Below are 14,793 nucleotides of genomic sequence, written 5' to 3' on the forward strand. Positions count from 1 at the left end.
AGATAATCGAAAGCTCTGTATCTCGCTTGTTATTTGATACTTGACTTCCAAAGTTTGACGAAGCATCTCAATCACTCGTATTAACCGTTCTAGGCATTAAATATAAAATAAATGAAAAAAGGACAATAACAAACTGTCAACCATCTCATAAACCCATGCAACGAAATACTAATTCAAAGCATGCAGAGCAACACGGACCTCTAAAATTATAGAGGTAGGATCAGGTGCCATGGAGGAGTGAGCATCCTCTGCTGAGCGGTCACACCCGTCGTGTGCTCTTTGTCGTAATCGGGGGAAAACGGAAAACTCCGCAGACAAATAGGTGATATATTATGGTCTAAAAATTAGTATGAAAAACGTCAGTCAGCATGCGACCCTATGGAAGATTGTATTTGCTGACAAAATCGTTGTATCGGCCATAGAACTTACGAATAGATGATTTCAAACGAGACTGTTGAATGTCTTGTTTTATTAACTTGTGTGTCAATAGACTGCCTCGCCTTAGAAACTGTTCATACGAAGAGCATGCCCTTGTGTATCGAATTAACTGAGAGACAAAAACATCATATGCAGGTGTATATTGCTAAACAAGTCAGGAAAGTTGATTATAGAAAATTGAAGTCATCGCGTTTATCATAAAGTTTTGTTGTTAGGTTACCATTCATGTCCATTTCCAGTAAAATATCCAAATATGAAACAGATGACACAGACTCTGTGGTATCTTTTATTTCAAGTTCACTGGGATATATCGAGTCGACGTGAGTATGGAAATAATAATTGTTAATTGATAATACGCCGTCCATGTACCTGAATGTTGAGTTGAAGGCCACAGCGAGTGATTTATTTATTTATTTCACGTACAAGTGTTTGATAAAATTCTGCTTCATCAGAATACAACAATAGGTCTACAACATAAAATACATTTCAAAAATCTGAGCTCAAATCGTGTCTTGGCCTGTTTAATAGAATATGACATTTACACACGGTGATTTCATACATAAATACATTTTTATATATCAACCTCTAACAATTGTCTTTATATTCTAAAAAATCAGTTTAGCCAATCTTGTTACAAAGTTTGACAACTCATTTTATTAAGCCTCTTTCACAATTGGCGCACGAACACATTACAACACTTTGCTATAGACATTGTTTGGCTTCGCGCGCGCTATCGCATACGTTGCACGAGCTATTACATCTGTTGCATGCGTGTTTGTGGTTGCATCAAGTCTCCTCAAAATACTTGGCATGAATGAATGCGATCCTAATTTCTGCAATGCATTATATTCGAAACAATCAGTTTAACCAATCTTGTTACAAAGTCTGATAGTTTAATCTTTGCTTTAGTCAGTGTTCAAAAAGATCGCAGAATTAGATAAATTCGTACTCTACTATTATACCAATTGCTGAAAAAGATATTGCATATTTTGATATCACGATATTTAAATGCCCTTTTTATAAAGTCTGACTTACATTAATTTTATACACATTAATTTGATGTATTAAACTCACAAGAATTGTTAATCTACTCTAAATACATCCATTGTCGAAATTTACTTTTTGCTGCAATGTAGTATTTTTTAACAAAACTTATCTAAATAAATATAGTTAATTCATAATCAACTTATTACGTCCATTGAATGTAAAGATCGATTATTGTGACGCTATCACATAATAATTAAATGTCCTGTTATTTAAGTTTGACCGAGTCTTAAACACGATGACACATCAATCTTCTAACAAAATGTCGTTCACAGTGTGACCACACACAGAGGACAATGGCGGGCCTGGCCTTGTGTTGTTGTTCATCTGATAGTGTTGGTTCTGTATATCTATATCGCCATATTCCGCACACAAAAACAAAATTACAGACACGTAGAAATTTGGGGCGGGTACTTTCCACTACACAGACCCTAGGGTGTAGTGTTAGAGAAAATATTAACATATAATTATCATGTTTATATGACGCTCTTTTTTTAAATAATGAAATTATTCAAGTCCTTATTTCCTTCTGTTCTTTCACAGTCATTAAATATTAACTCAGTGCAATGTTATTATGTCCATATTTAGCTGAAGTGGAAGTTTATTGCCAATGGAGGAGGGGTTAAAAAATTTTATTTAAGTATGGGACAAATATGCCCATAAAGTGAATTAACATGCATATTGTTCAAATCCCTTTTCGTAAAAACCAAATAATAAAAGCGGGGGCGGGGATAACATACAGAAGAGGGTCGAATGTATATTGCATTTTAAGGTATCCGATCCATAAAAGCCCTAGATTCATGACAAATATGGGTTTCATACTCAGTATACTAAGTTTTAATATGTAAGAGTGGAATGTGTCCTAGTTAATGATCTTTTCCTTTTCTTGAAGAGTGCCCCCCCCCCCCTTGCTTTTATTCTATAAAAATTAATTTTTTAAAAAATCTATACATTATTAAGTTTATTTTAATTTTATTTTAAATTCTAATAAAAAAAAATGTTCCACTAAAGCATTCATTGGTATTCCTAGTAGATCTTTTTTTTTTTATAAATGTTCTTGTCTCCATCGACCACAATGCAATCTTCATCAATTAATTACTGCTTAGTTAATAATAATTTTGAAAATTTCTCTGAGTAAATATTTTTCTATTCTAAAAAACTTAATATAAATATTAAAGTATTAAATATATGTTGGAAAAATTAGGTCTTAATATGGATCGGATACCTTAAGCTTCATGTTTAAGACAGAACCGTTATAATCCGAGAGTCCTCTTTCGAAGTACAGAAGAAAATATTAACCCCCCCCCCACCAAATTTGCTGTAGCTAGACATTTCGCCATTAAGAAGTTTTCGTAAAGAAGATGCGTTGATGCAAGCGCTGATCTAGAGGGAGGGAACACCCGCCCAGGGAAACACAATTATCCTTCGGAGCCCCCACCGCCACCCCCATCCAAAAAAATCTAGATCCGCGCATGTAGTTAGTGCTTGATTTTAAATCTCAATATCTCAAACATTAGAAGTGAACACAACAAACAAAATAACATACAGCTGATTTTGCGTCTGAAATTGATCAATTTTAATCAATTGCGCATAAAAACGCTCTTGCAAACTGTGATATTATCGTAAATAGCACCTAACAAAATAAATATGGCAAAATACATATAATTGTTACAAAATACAACCCTTGCAATTCATGTTTTAATCTAATGATATAAAAAACGAACAAATTCTCTTAAAACTGTTGTATTTTCTTTGGTTATCCAATATCAATGTATTATAAACATTCATTCTCATTTCTATCGGTTTCTAAAATTAACATTTTTTCAGTAGAAAAAACCAGTGTTTTAATTTTTATTTAAAGCTGTTGCTCAAATTATTGTTAAAGTATAATCAACATTTGTTCTGATTAGATTATCATTCTTAAGAGATACTGCTAATCGTATTTCTCGAAAGGAATATCATTGAAATTTGAAGTTCCCTTTGGGTTTTTTTATTTGTTTTGTGAGTTTGTCTGGGTTTTTGTTGTTGTATTTTTTTTTGGGGGGGGGGGGGTGCGGTTTTTAAGCTCACCTGATCCAAATGTTCAAGTGAGCTTTTCTGATCACCCGTTGTCCGTCGTCCGTCCGTCTGTAAACTTTTCACATTTTCGACTTCTTCTCAAAATCCACTGGGCCAAATTTAACCAAACTTGGTACAAAGCATCCTTATGGTAAGGGAATGATAAATTAAAAAAAAGGGCACATACTTTTTCAAAAGGGAGATAATTGCAAAACAGTAAGTATAGGGCGTGTGTCTTTAAAAATCAATCTTCTTCTTAAGAACCACTGCATCAGAAAGGCAAATTTTTACATAAAAGCTTGTATATATTGTGAAGATTCTAAATTATAAAAATCGTGACCCTCGGACCAAAACGGGTGCCCCAGGCGGGGTTCAAAGTTTAACATAGAAATACATAGGAAAAATGTTTACATTGACTTTTGTTCCATATATTTAACTAAATTGTGCACCATAAAACCCAACTGTGTTTCCCTGATTTTTGACAACTTATTGCATAAGTATATAAGGTTGTTTAATCAAGAAATTACGGATGAATACGATAAGGTGTAAAAATTCATTAAATGTTATTTTAGTTTATCGCTTACATTTTATTTGGATACTGTGCTCGATAAAAATAAAAATTAATATGTAAATTTATTTGTTATCGGGCACGGTCTCCAAAATAAATGTAAGCGATAAATTTATCTTGTGATTTTGTTGCAATATTGCAGCTAGTTGAGCATTATAGATACGGCAGATCAACGCACGTTGTGTGGATTTATTTGTTAACAACCATCCTAAAGATAATCTTTGAAGCAAAGTTATATTATTCATTTTAATTTTATCTGGTTTATTTCTTTCTTTAACGTATGAACTTTGTTTACTAATTGATATTAACTCCTCATCTCTGACCTAAATTGTATTTGTTATGAAACATAGTGAGGAGTTATTTCAAAGAGAGGAGTTGATTTTATTATTAGGAGTGAATTATGCACGTGATTGAGGAGTTATTTTAGAGACGTTATATATAAAGGGAGATTGGCTGAAGTTCAGTGCGGGTGGTTTTATTTAGCAGAGTAGTAGGTTAGAATTGCACAAGTTTTGAATGATTTATACATATGTTTCTTGGATTATTACCTTTTATTAAAATTGTGAGAACAACGCTGACTTATTCTTTAAAAAGGAATAACGTTGAGAAAATAGAAACGCTACAAGTGGTGGCAGCGGTGGGATACAATTTTAATATTGGTAATTATGGATTAAAGTGAAAATTTTTATATAATTTGATTAACTTTTGACGTGTGGAATTATTATTATTTTTGGAGGGATTTATTAATGCATAGTGCATAGTGATGGATTATCAAGGACGACAAAGATTTGTGAACTATTATGACATTGTAGAAAATGGAAATCTTATTCTCCTTGGACAAATTAACGTAAGTGACCGGCGAGAGTGTCCCAATTGTTTTGTTATGTTCAAGAACAACGAGAATCGTCACTACATTATTACAGCAATCGGAAAGAAAAGCGAATTTTACAAATGTCCGTTCTGTGGCTGCAGAATTAAAGCATTTACAGAAACACGTGTGGCGTACCGATAAACTTTCTGTGAATTCTTTCTAGATTTAGTTGTTTAAATAGTAGTAGAACTTAGCAAGCTGGATATTTTTGTAAGTGCTGTTTTAGTGACACATGTTGTTTTACTTTGTTTGTTGCATATGCAACCAGAAAATAGTGACATGATGACTACGCCTCGAGGAACAACAAATATTCCGCAATCTTCACCGCGTACTGCCGTGCGTCGGAACTTGTTAACGGAATTCAATGAAGTTGATTCTCCTGTGTGTCCGATGTACAGAGAAGATTTGAATACCCCCTGTGTAGAAACAGAACTAGCAACAACCGAAGGTACCGCATATGTGAGCAATTCAACAGGATGGGGACAACTAATAGGATTTTGGTTCGGAGTGATTCCTATCTTTACAACTCTGTTGTATGTCGCCTATCAGTTCTTTCCTGGAGGAATAGTAATGTGGGCTACACGAGAACTGATCATTGTGTTAATATTTGTGATTATTTTTGTGATATTAATTAGTGTATTGTATAAATGCTGGATATCAACTGGAAGAACAGCTGGAAGATATCGACAACGTTCCGTGCGGGGTGCGATTCCAAGAGGTAGAAGTGATTTTCTGGCAACTCCAGAAGTTACTGACCAGACTGAAAGTAGTGTCAACATTCCAGTCAAAAGGACATTTTCCGGAGATGGATCGACTACCTGGACTGAATTTTTCAGATATTTTGAGAACGTTGCTAATTTAAATCAGTGGACTGTACAAAGAAAAAGGGGTGTGCTGTTAACTACTTTACGTGGCCAAGCAGAGACATATGCTTATGGACTTCCAGACAACACCATGGGCAATTATCAGCATTTGACAGAAGCTTTAAATCAGAGATTTGGATATACAGCTCTGAAGGATAGTTACATTGCTGAAGCAAAATTACGCCGAAAACACGTTAATGAGACATTTAGAGATTATGGACAAGCGATTGAAGATTTATTCAGAAGAGCTTATCCTGGAAACAGAGCATGCGTCGATGAAAACAGTTTAAAAACGTTTCTGGATAACTGTTCTGAAAATGAGGAGTTCCGAATGTCAGTTAAGAGGACGAGGCCGAAAACAATTCAGGAGGCAGTTACATCAGCCATGCAAGAAGAGTGTATTCGGTTAGGCGAGGAACGGTCATTGAAAAATTCTAAGACAGTTAGAAGGGATATCTACACAGTCAACCCAAAACAACTATCCCGTGTAATTGATAAAAGTTATCAAAATGGAAATAATTATAACACCAGAAAGAGATGTTATACCTGTGGATCATTAAGTCATTTGAGAAATCAATGTCCTAGTACAAATTCAGTTGCAAGGAGGGAGAATGGCGGAGCAGTTCCCCAGGGAAAAGACGCGCCGCCGAGGCAGTAGGCCATGCGTCGGACGGCTACATAGACTGGCCTGGTGCTAATTCTGATAACGATTCTTCATTTTCTAATTATCAAAGAACCACAACTAATGACAAACTCGTTGATGATGAAAATGGAAGATATGTGACAGAAGAATCTGAAGATTTCCCATCTTGTTATAAAATAAATGCAAGTAAAAACAAGAGAGGATTCTACGTTGATGGACTGATACAAGGTACATTTGTTACGTGGAAGGTAGACACTGGAGCGAAAAATACCTTCATAACAGAAGATATATTTAATGAAATTCCTCCAGAAAATCGACCAGTGCTGGAGCCAGCTAGAAAGAAGTTTGTGACTGCAAGTGGCCAAGATTTATATGTACTAGGAACAGCGCATATGACGTTAAACTTTGATGATTTTGAAACGGATTTAAGGGTATTCGTTGGTAGAGTTTCTCAGAATTTATTAGGAGCAGATTTTTATTCATATTTTAGATGTAATTGGGATCATGAGAATGGGGGATTGTTTGTTAAAGTTCCTGGTAATAATGCTTGTCTTAGACGTACCAACTGGATAATAGCAAGTCAGGACATTTCTGTGCCACCAGGACACGAAGTTGTTATCCAAACGGAATTCACTTACCCGGAGAACAGTGAAGGAATACCAGTTGTGTTATCAGAGTTTCTGCATAAACATAAGTTGCTGGTTGCAAGAACTCTGTTAAACGCAAGAACATTTAACGGATATTTAAGATTGTTTAATATGGGAAGAGCATTAGTGACAGTAAAACGCAATGCTAGAATAGCAATATTTTCTCCTGTTATTAAAGTTTCTAATAGTGAACGCCTGAATTCAGAGGAAGTTTATTTAGTGGAGGAAAAGAATCCAAAGGAATTACCTGCTCATTTAATTCCTGTGTATGAAAAAGGTCGGATTTACCTCTCTGATCAAGAGGCAAGTTTATTTAAGAAGTTTCTGCAGAAACGCGTTGCTACATTTGCTGATCCTAATGGACGCTTAGGACAGACAACTTTAGGAGAACATCATATTGTTCTGAATGACGAACGACCTTTTAAGGAGGCATCGCGGAACATGCCTTTATTTAAGCGTGATATTCTGAATAATGAGATTCAGAAATTGGAGGACTTGGGAATAATAGAAAAATCCCATAGTCCGTGGTCATCTCAGCTTGTTTTGGTGCAAAAGAAAGACAAAACATGGCGCGTATGTGTGGATTATCGGAGACTCAATTCGAGAACGATAAAGGACGCATATCCAATACCAAGAATAGATGACAACTTGGACGCTTTAGTTGGATCGATGTGGTTTACCTCCCTAGACTTAAACATGGCGTATCATCAAGTACCGATGTCGGAGAGAGATAAGGAGAAAACAGCATTTGCGACTCCCAGAGGAGGACTATATCAATATAGCGTCATGCCGTTTGGGTTGTGCAACGCACCGGCGACATTCCAAAGGATAATAGAAAAAGCTCTTTGTGGATTACAGTGGAACATTGCTGTTTTATATCTTGATGACATTATTGTGTTTGGAAAAAGTTTTCAAGAACATTTAGAAAATCTTAATCAAGTTTGTGACAGACTGGACTCAGCAAACCTAAAATTAAAGCCATCGAAATGCTTTTTCTTCAGACAGGAAGTAGAATTTCTGGGACATGTAGTTTCAAGATATGGTGTGCACACAGACCCGAAGAAAATAGAAGCAATTAGGAACATACGAATACCTAAAAACGTAACAGATTTACGAAGATTTTTAGGAATTATGTCATATTACCGGAAGTTTGTCAAAGGATTTGCAGAAACAGCTAAGTGCCTTCATGCTTTAACTAAGAAAAATGGAGTATGGAACTGGACGCCGGAATGTGATCATGCTTTTCACGAACTTTGAGATAAGCTTATACATTCTCCTATACTTGGATATCCAGATGTAGATGGTGGACCATTTGTGCTAGATACAGATGCTAGTAATGATGCGATTGGTTGTGTTTTGTCACAAATTCAAAATGGTGAAGAAAAAGTGATGCAGTATGCCAGCCGAACTTTAAATTCCCATGAGAAAAACTACTGTGTAACGAGAAAGGAAATGTTGGCTGTTGTTTTTTTTATAAAACATTTTAAACATTATCTTCTTGGACGGGAATTTATCTTACGTACTGATCACGGTTCCTTAACCTGGTTACATAGGTTTAGAGATCCAGATGGCCAAGTCTGTCGGTGGTTACAACAGTTATCGGCGTTTGATTTCAAAATTATTCACCGACCGGGAAAACGTCACAGTAATGCAGACGCTTTATCGCGTTTACCGTCAAATTATGCAAACGACAGTGAAGAAGTTTGTAGACAGTGCAATCGAAGATTAAGTGACATTTATGATGGAAAGCAGCAATCGCATATACACGAACTAAGGAAAGATATCAGTGAAAATGGAATATGTGACCAAGAAAATATAATTTGTAATATTGTGAATTTATTTAGTGAGGACCATTGTTCTGAAGTAAAAAGCAAGAAGAAAGGACGCACGGAAAATAGACCAAAGCGAGCCATAAGTGTTGAGATGCCAGTAAACGAGTTATCGTACGAGAACATACGTAAGGCACAAGAGAATGATGACGGAATATTTCCTATTTTAAAGTTGCTTAAAATGGGAAAAGACAAACCCTCGTACCAAAACATTTCACATTTACACCCAGAGTGTAAATTTTGGCATGCACGTTGGGAATTGTTACGAATTCATAATGATGTTTTGTGTATTCTTTGGACAGAAAAAGATGAAAATAGACTGCGTATTTGTACTCCGAATAGACTTCGCGAGGATGTAATGTGGTATTTACACGATGCGCCTACCTCAGGACATATGGGAATTTACAGAACGCAGCAAAGAGCTTCATTTTCATCATATTATTGGCCGGGGATGAGACAAACTGTTCGTGATTATGTGAAGTCCTGTGAAATATGTGAAGAACGGAAAAATCCTGGAAGAAAAAGACGACATTATATGGAAACCTATACCGTTGGTGGAAGATTTGAAAGAGTTGCAGCAGATATAGCAGGACCGTTTCCTAAAACCGCAAATGATAATGTGTACATTTTAGTTATATCGGATTATTTCAGTAAATTTGCGGAAATATTTCCAATACCAAATATGGAAGCAAAAACGATAGCTAATGTATTTTTCTGGGGCTGGATAAAAAGATACGGGTGCCCATACGAATTTCACAGTGATCAAGGTGTACAGTTTGAAAGTTTAGTGTTTAAACATTTGTGCTCTATGTTTGACATAGCGAAAACAAGAACAACTGCATTCCATCCAAGATCTGACGGAATGGTAGAACGACTCAATCGAACAATTAAAGATATGTTGTCTAAGTATATAAATGTGAAACAAACTGACTGGGACGATTATATTGATTGTGTTGTGATGGCATATAACTCATCAGTTCACGAAACGACTGGAATTACGCCTTTTCGCATGATGTTTGGTTCGGAGATGACTATACCCGTAGATTTACAAACGGAATCTCTGGAAATGGGAAAAGGAGAGAAAATATCGGAAACAAAATATGTAAAAAATTTGTGCAAAAATTTGGAGCTTGTACATAAATTCGCTAGAGAGAGAACTTCGGGAGCAGTGTGCAGACAAAAGAGACATTATGATAAAACAGCTGTGCGAAAAACTTATAACGAAGGTGATATTGTACGGAGATTTCAGCCCAAACAAATTGTTGGCACAAAACTTAAATTAGCTCGAAACTGGACTGGACCATGGATTATTACGAAAAAATTAAGTGATGTGTTGTTTGAAATTAGACATTCGAGAAAATCTAATCCCGTCATTGTCCATGCTGACAATATAAAATCATTCCAGATACGAAAAACAGCAGAGTTAAAACTGAAACACCTCCTCAAATTCAAAGAGATGCCGAGCAAAACTGTCAACACGCCTGAGCTGGATCCCTCCTCAAATTCAAAAGATGCCGCCGAAACACCGCGCGTGGGAAAAGCTAACGCGCCAAAGACAAACCCGAAGTTGTGTATTCCAATTCAAGATCCTCCTCGAACTGACCAACCACGTGATCAACAGACCGTGGGTATGCCTAAGAAAACTATGCGGGGAAGAGTCATTCGCAAGCCAAAAAGATATTATGAAGACTGTATTATGTGATAAATGTGGAATTGTTTTTACCAGATTGGATAATTTTAAAAGACATTTCAACCATCACCACAAAGAAAATGTAAACTTATTTCAGTGCATGTTTTGTGATAAAGTTTTTAAGCGAAGAGAAAATCTGCGCAGACATTTTCACAATAGACATTATGATTACGATGAACAGCTGATAAATGATTTTGATTTGTGTTTTTGAACTGTTTATTCCAAAAATCATGGATTTTAACCACAGAATTATTAAAAACCCGGATTACAGTGACATTTCGTCAGATGAGAATGAAGATGACTTTAATCAAGATAGTGACACTATTGCTTATTCTAACGATGAAAAATCTATGGATTTCATCATGATATCAGATGAAGAAGAAGACGATCAGCAGGAAGTGTACGAAGATACTCGTGAGGTTGTTGTGACACGATCAGTCGAACTAAGTATGACCAGTGTTTCGGTTATAAAAGATGGTGAGGTGATCAATGAACAAAGAACGATGGACATTAATGTTTGCGAAAACTTAGATAGAGAAAGTGCGAACATTTTAGCGCAAAGAACTTTGGAGGAAATTTCAATTTTTCTAGCGGAACTAAAGAGACGGAATTCAAATCCCGAGTGACATTTTGTATATATGTATATATATTAGACTATTTTTAGTAATTGTATAATATTTTGTTTTGTTTTGTTTATCAATGTTTATTATTGTTTTATCGGAGTCAAAACTTGTGCAGGGGGGAGTGAAGCAAAGTTATATTATTCATTTTAATTTTATCTGGTTTATTTCTTTCTTTAACGTATGAACTTTGTTTACTAATTGATATTAACTCCTCATCTCTGACCTAAATTGTATTTGTTATGAAACATAGTGAGGAGTTATTTCAAAGAGAGGAGTTGATTTTATTATTAGGAGTGAATTATGCACGTGATTGAGGAGTTATTTTAGAGACGTTATATATAAAGGGAGATTGGCTGAAGTTCAGTGCGGGTGGTTTTATTTAGCAGAGTAGTAGGTTAGAATTGCACAAGTTTTGAATGATTTATACATATGTTTCTTGGATTATTACCTTTTATTAAAATTGTGAGAACAACGCTGACTTATTCTTTAACAAGGAATAACGTTGAGAAAATAGAAACGCTACATCTTGTTTACACTAGATTGAATAAATAAAAGCATGTTTAATCTTAATAAGGGAAACACTGTTAATGTTTTTTTTTTCTCGTATACAAATGATGAACCCGTAAAATTTGCTCAAAGAGTGTTTAAAGCAGAAAGAAGATAATTTATTTGAAATTTCGTCGATTTTTGTAGCCATGATGAGTTATGATTCATTGTATTATAAATGTATCACTACGTATTTTATAAGGAAATATACTGAGTATACAATCACATTGTGATATTAAAATTGCATAAAAAAATATAGTTGCATATTGTGATATTTATGGACGTATTGTACGAACGACCTAACTCAGACAGCGCGAGCAGGGATCTCTATCTCGCGGGCTCCCTGGTTGAGGACGGCTGTGTCCCGGTGCATGGCGAGGGTTATTGTGAACTCTTGTTGATGAACCCATGTTTTTTGTGTATTTGTATGTTGTCTGCTTGGCAATAAATGCTATAAAATATGTACGAATTTAGTAACACAAAATAGTTGATATATGACTTTTGGTACAGAAATTTAATAAAATGATACCTATATTAAAGAAAATGTCAGTTCGAGGCCTTTGTGGGCGTTCCGGCCTTTGATTTGTAGAATGAAGATTCTAAATTGTAGAAATCGTGACTCTCGGACCAAAACTGGGGCCCCAGGCGGAGTTCAAAGTTTGACATAGAACTACATAGGAAAAATGATTAAACATTTTCTTCTCAAGAACTACTGCACCAAAAATGCCAATATTTACATAAAAGATGATATATATAGTGAAGATTCTAAATTGTAAAAATTGGGGCCCCAGGAGGGGTTTCAATTTTAACATATATAGGAAAATGTTTAAAAATCTTCTTCTCTAGAACTATAATGTAACAGTACTATGCATACATGCACATCCTATAATAATGTAGATTCTAATTTGTAAAAATTGTGACTCCCGGACAAATAATGGGGCACCAAGAGGGGTTCAACGTTTAAACATTTTAAAAAATATAAAGGAAACGTTTATTCTCAAGAACTACAATGTTATATTTTGTGGAATTTCAAAGTTAAGCATAGAAATATACAGGGAAAATGATTAAAAATCTTTTTTCTAGGGAACTATAATGCTTCAACTTGTGAGATTACTATGCAAGCATCCGTCAATAATGTAGATTCCAAATAAATAAAGCTTTGGCACTGGACTAATACTGGGGCCCCAAGCTGGGGTTCAAAGTTTAACATAGAAAGATCAAAATTGTTTTTAAAAAGTTTTTTTTCTCGAGAACTATAATACTACAGTTTATGAGATTACTATGCAAGGATCCTCAAATTGTGTAAACTTTAATATAGTGGAACCAAGAGTTATTTTTCTTGATGTTGTTCTGTACAGTCAGAGAGGTATACCTCTTGATGTGGAACTCTTCTACGTTTTGTTTTTCAGGCTGTGTACGTGCGGTCCCACCGCAGTGCTACACATTTTCATTCCTATGTTACTATTTATGTTGTTAAAGCCAACCATAAACCTCGGACCAACACTGGGGCCACAAAAAGGGGTTCAATGTTTAAAATAGAAAAAGCATATGCTACGAAATAGAATGTTACAAGGAACTGCTGTTCAGGTTCTTCTCTCTGTGTCACATTTATAGGTCACTTACATAACGCCATATATATTCACGGGTTCATTAGGTTTCACTTTGGTACCTGAACTACAAGTTAACCTGAATTATTTTAAGCATAGATAGAAACATGCCCAAAATCACCATTTCACCTTAAAACTGTATATTTCCTCTGGTTTCAAGATCAAATCGCTGTCAAGAGAAGTGTGACCTTTGTCGTTGGGCAAGGTCAAGGCCATCCTTTGAATTTTGTTTACAACCAGGGCATCAATGAATAGATCGTGTAACTTTAGTTGTAAAAAATTAAATAATGATTACCTCACATTAATCAATGATTACTGGTACATCACGGTAAACAATGATCTTTGCTTTTCTTTTTTTATCTTCTATGTCACATTTATAGGTCACTTATATAATGCATTGTGTAATCACGGGTTTATTTGGTTTCAGTTTGGTTCCTGAATCACCAATTGTTTTGGATCTCATTCAAGCAGAGGTAGAAACATGCTCATACTAACCATTTCACATTAGATAATATAACTTTAGCTGTATAGAATTAAGTATATGTACAGTATTACAATAGTTATATTATACAGAGGAATGAAATAAAGTAATGTACGTCCTGGAACCTCTATAAAATAAAGTGTTTATAATGGAAAATATCAACCAGGGTAATAAATTACATCGTTGAACCTCTGTAAAATAAGGTTCATATAATAGAAGGAAATCAATGCATCAACCAGGGTATCAATGAAGTATTAGAGAACCTAACAATATTTGAATATGAATTTGATGACTTTTGTTTAAACTGACATATCATAGAAACATTGTTCCGAAAATTATATTTAAAAATTCTTTGTGTAAGTTACGTTTATTACTGTCATCTTATGAGGCGTTTAATAGCGTCTATTTAAATTACTAGACACAACGTATTTGTTCATTCAAAAGTGGTGAGAACGTTATTGAAGGAACGCACAGAAATACTTAATAACAGCCAGAAATTCAAAATGTAAAAGAATTTAATGGCGTCTATTTCAATTATCAGAGACACTGTTATTTTTCATCCAGAAGTTCTGATTATGAGTTTAAGGTAACAAGGGACAGTTTCGAATAAAGTACCCGTCAATATTTTTGTAAAATTGAGAGTTGCTGTACTTGAAGGCTTATGAGTGTTGCTAAAATTCATGAAATGATATTTAATGAATATCATTAGTTAGATGGGTGTCTCTTGTTGTACATGAGAATCAGAAGTAAAATGCGAAACCTGTGGCTTTGACTGTTGTGCTGACTTTACACAGTGAAATTGCAAGTTACAGACGGGAGGTAAAATAACACGAAAAGTAGGTGGATGGTACATTGTAAACTATACACCGGTAAGTTTCTGACATG

The 14,793-nt window shown here is 35.0% G+C and overlaps 2 protein-coding genes across 9 annotated transcripts in view; one reads left to right on the forward strand and one right to left on the reverse strand.

Annotated features, from left to right (window-relative positions):
• The window catches only part of LOC117687479 (uncharacterized), a 307,604-nt gene that overhangs the window by 278,201 nt on the left and 14,610 nt on the right, over positions 1–14,793 (forward strand). The gene's annotated exons all lie outside the window — the stretch shown is intronic.
• LOC109618161 (uncharacterized) overlaps positions 1–14,793 on the reverse strand; it is a 451,180-nt gene that overhangs the window by 145,476 nt on the left and 290,911 nt on the right. The gene's annotated exons all lie outside the window — the stretch shown is intronic.

Source organism: Magallana gigas, chromosome 1, assembly GCF_963853765.1.
Source record: "Magallana gigas chromosome 1, xbMagGiga1.1, whole genome shotgun sequence".
Lineage (NCBI taxonomy): Eukaryota > Metazoa > Mollusca > Bivalvia > Ostreida > Ostreidae > Magallana > Magallana gigas.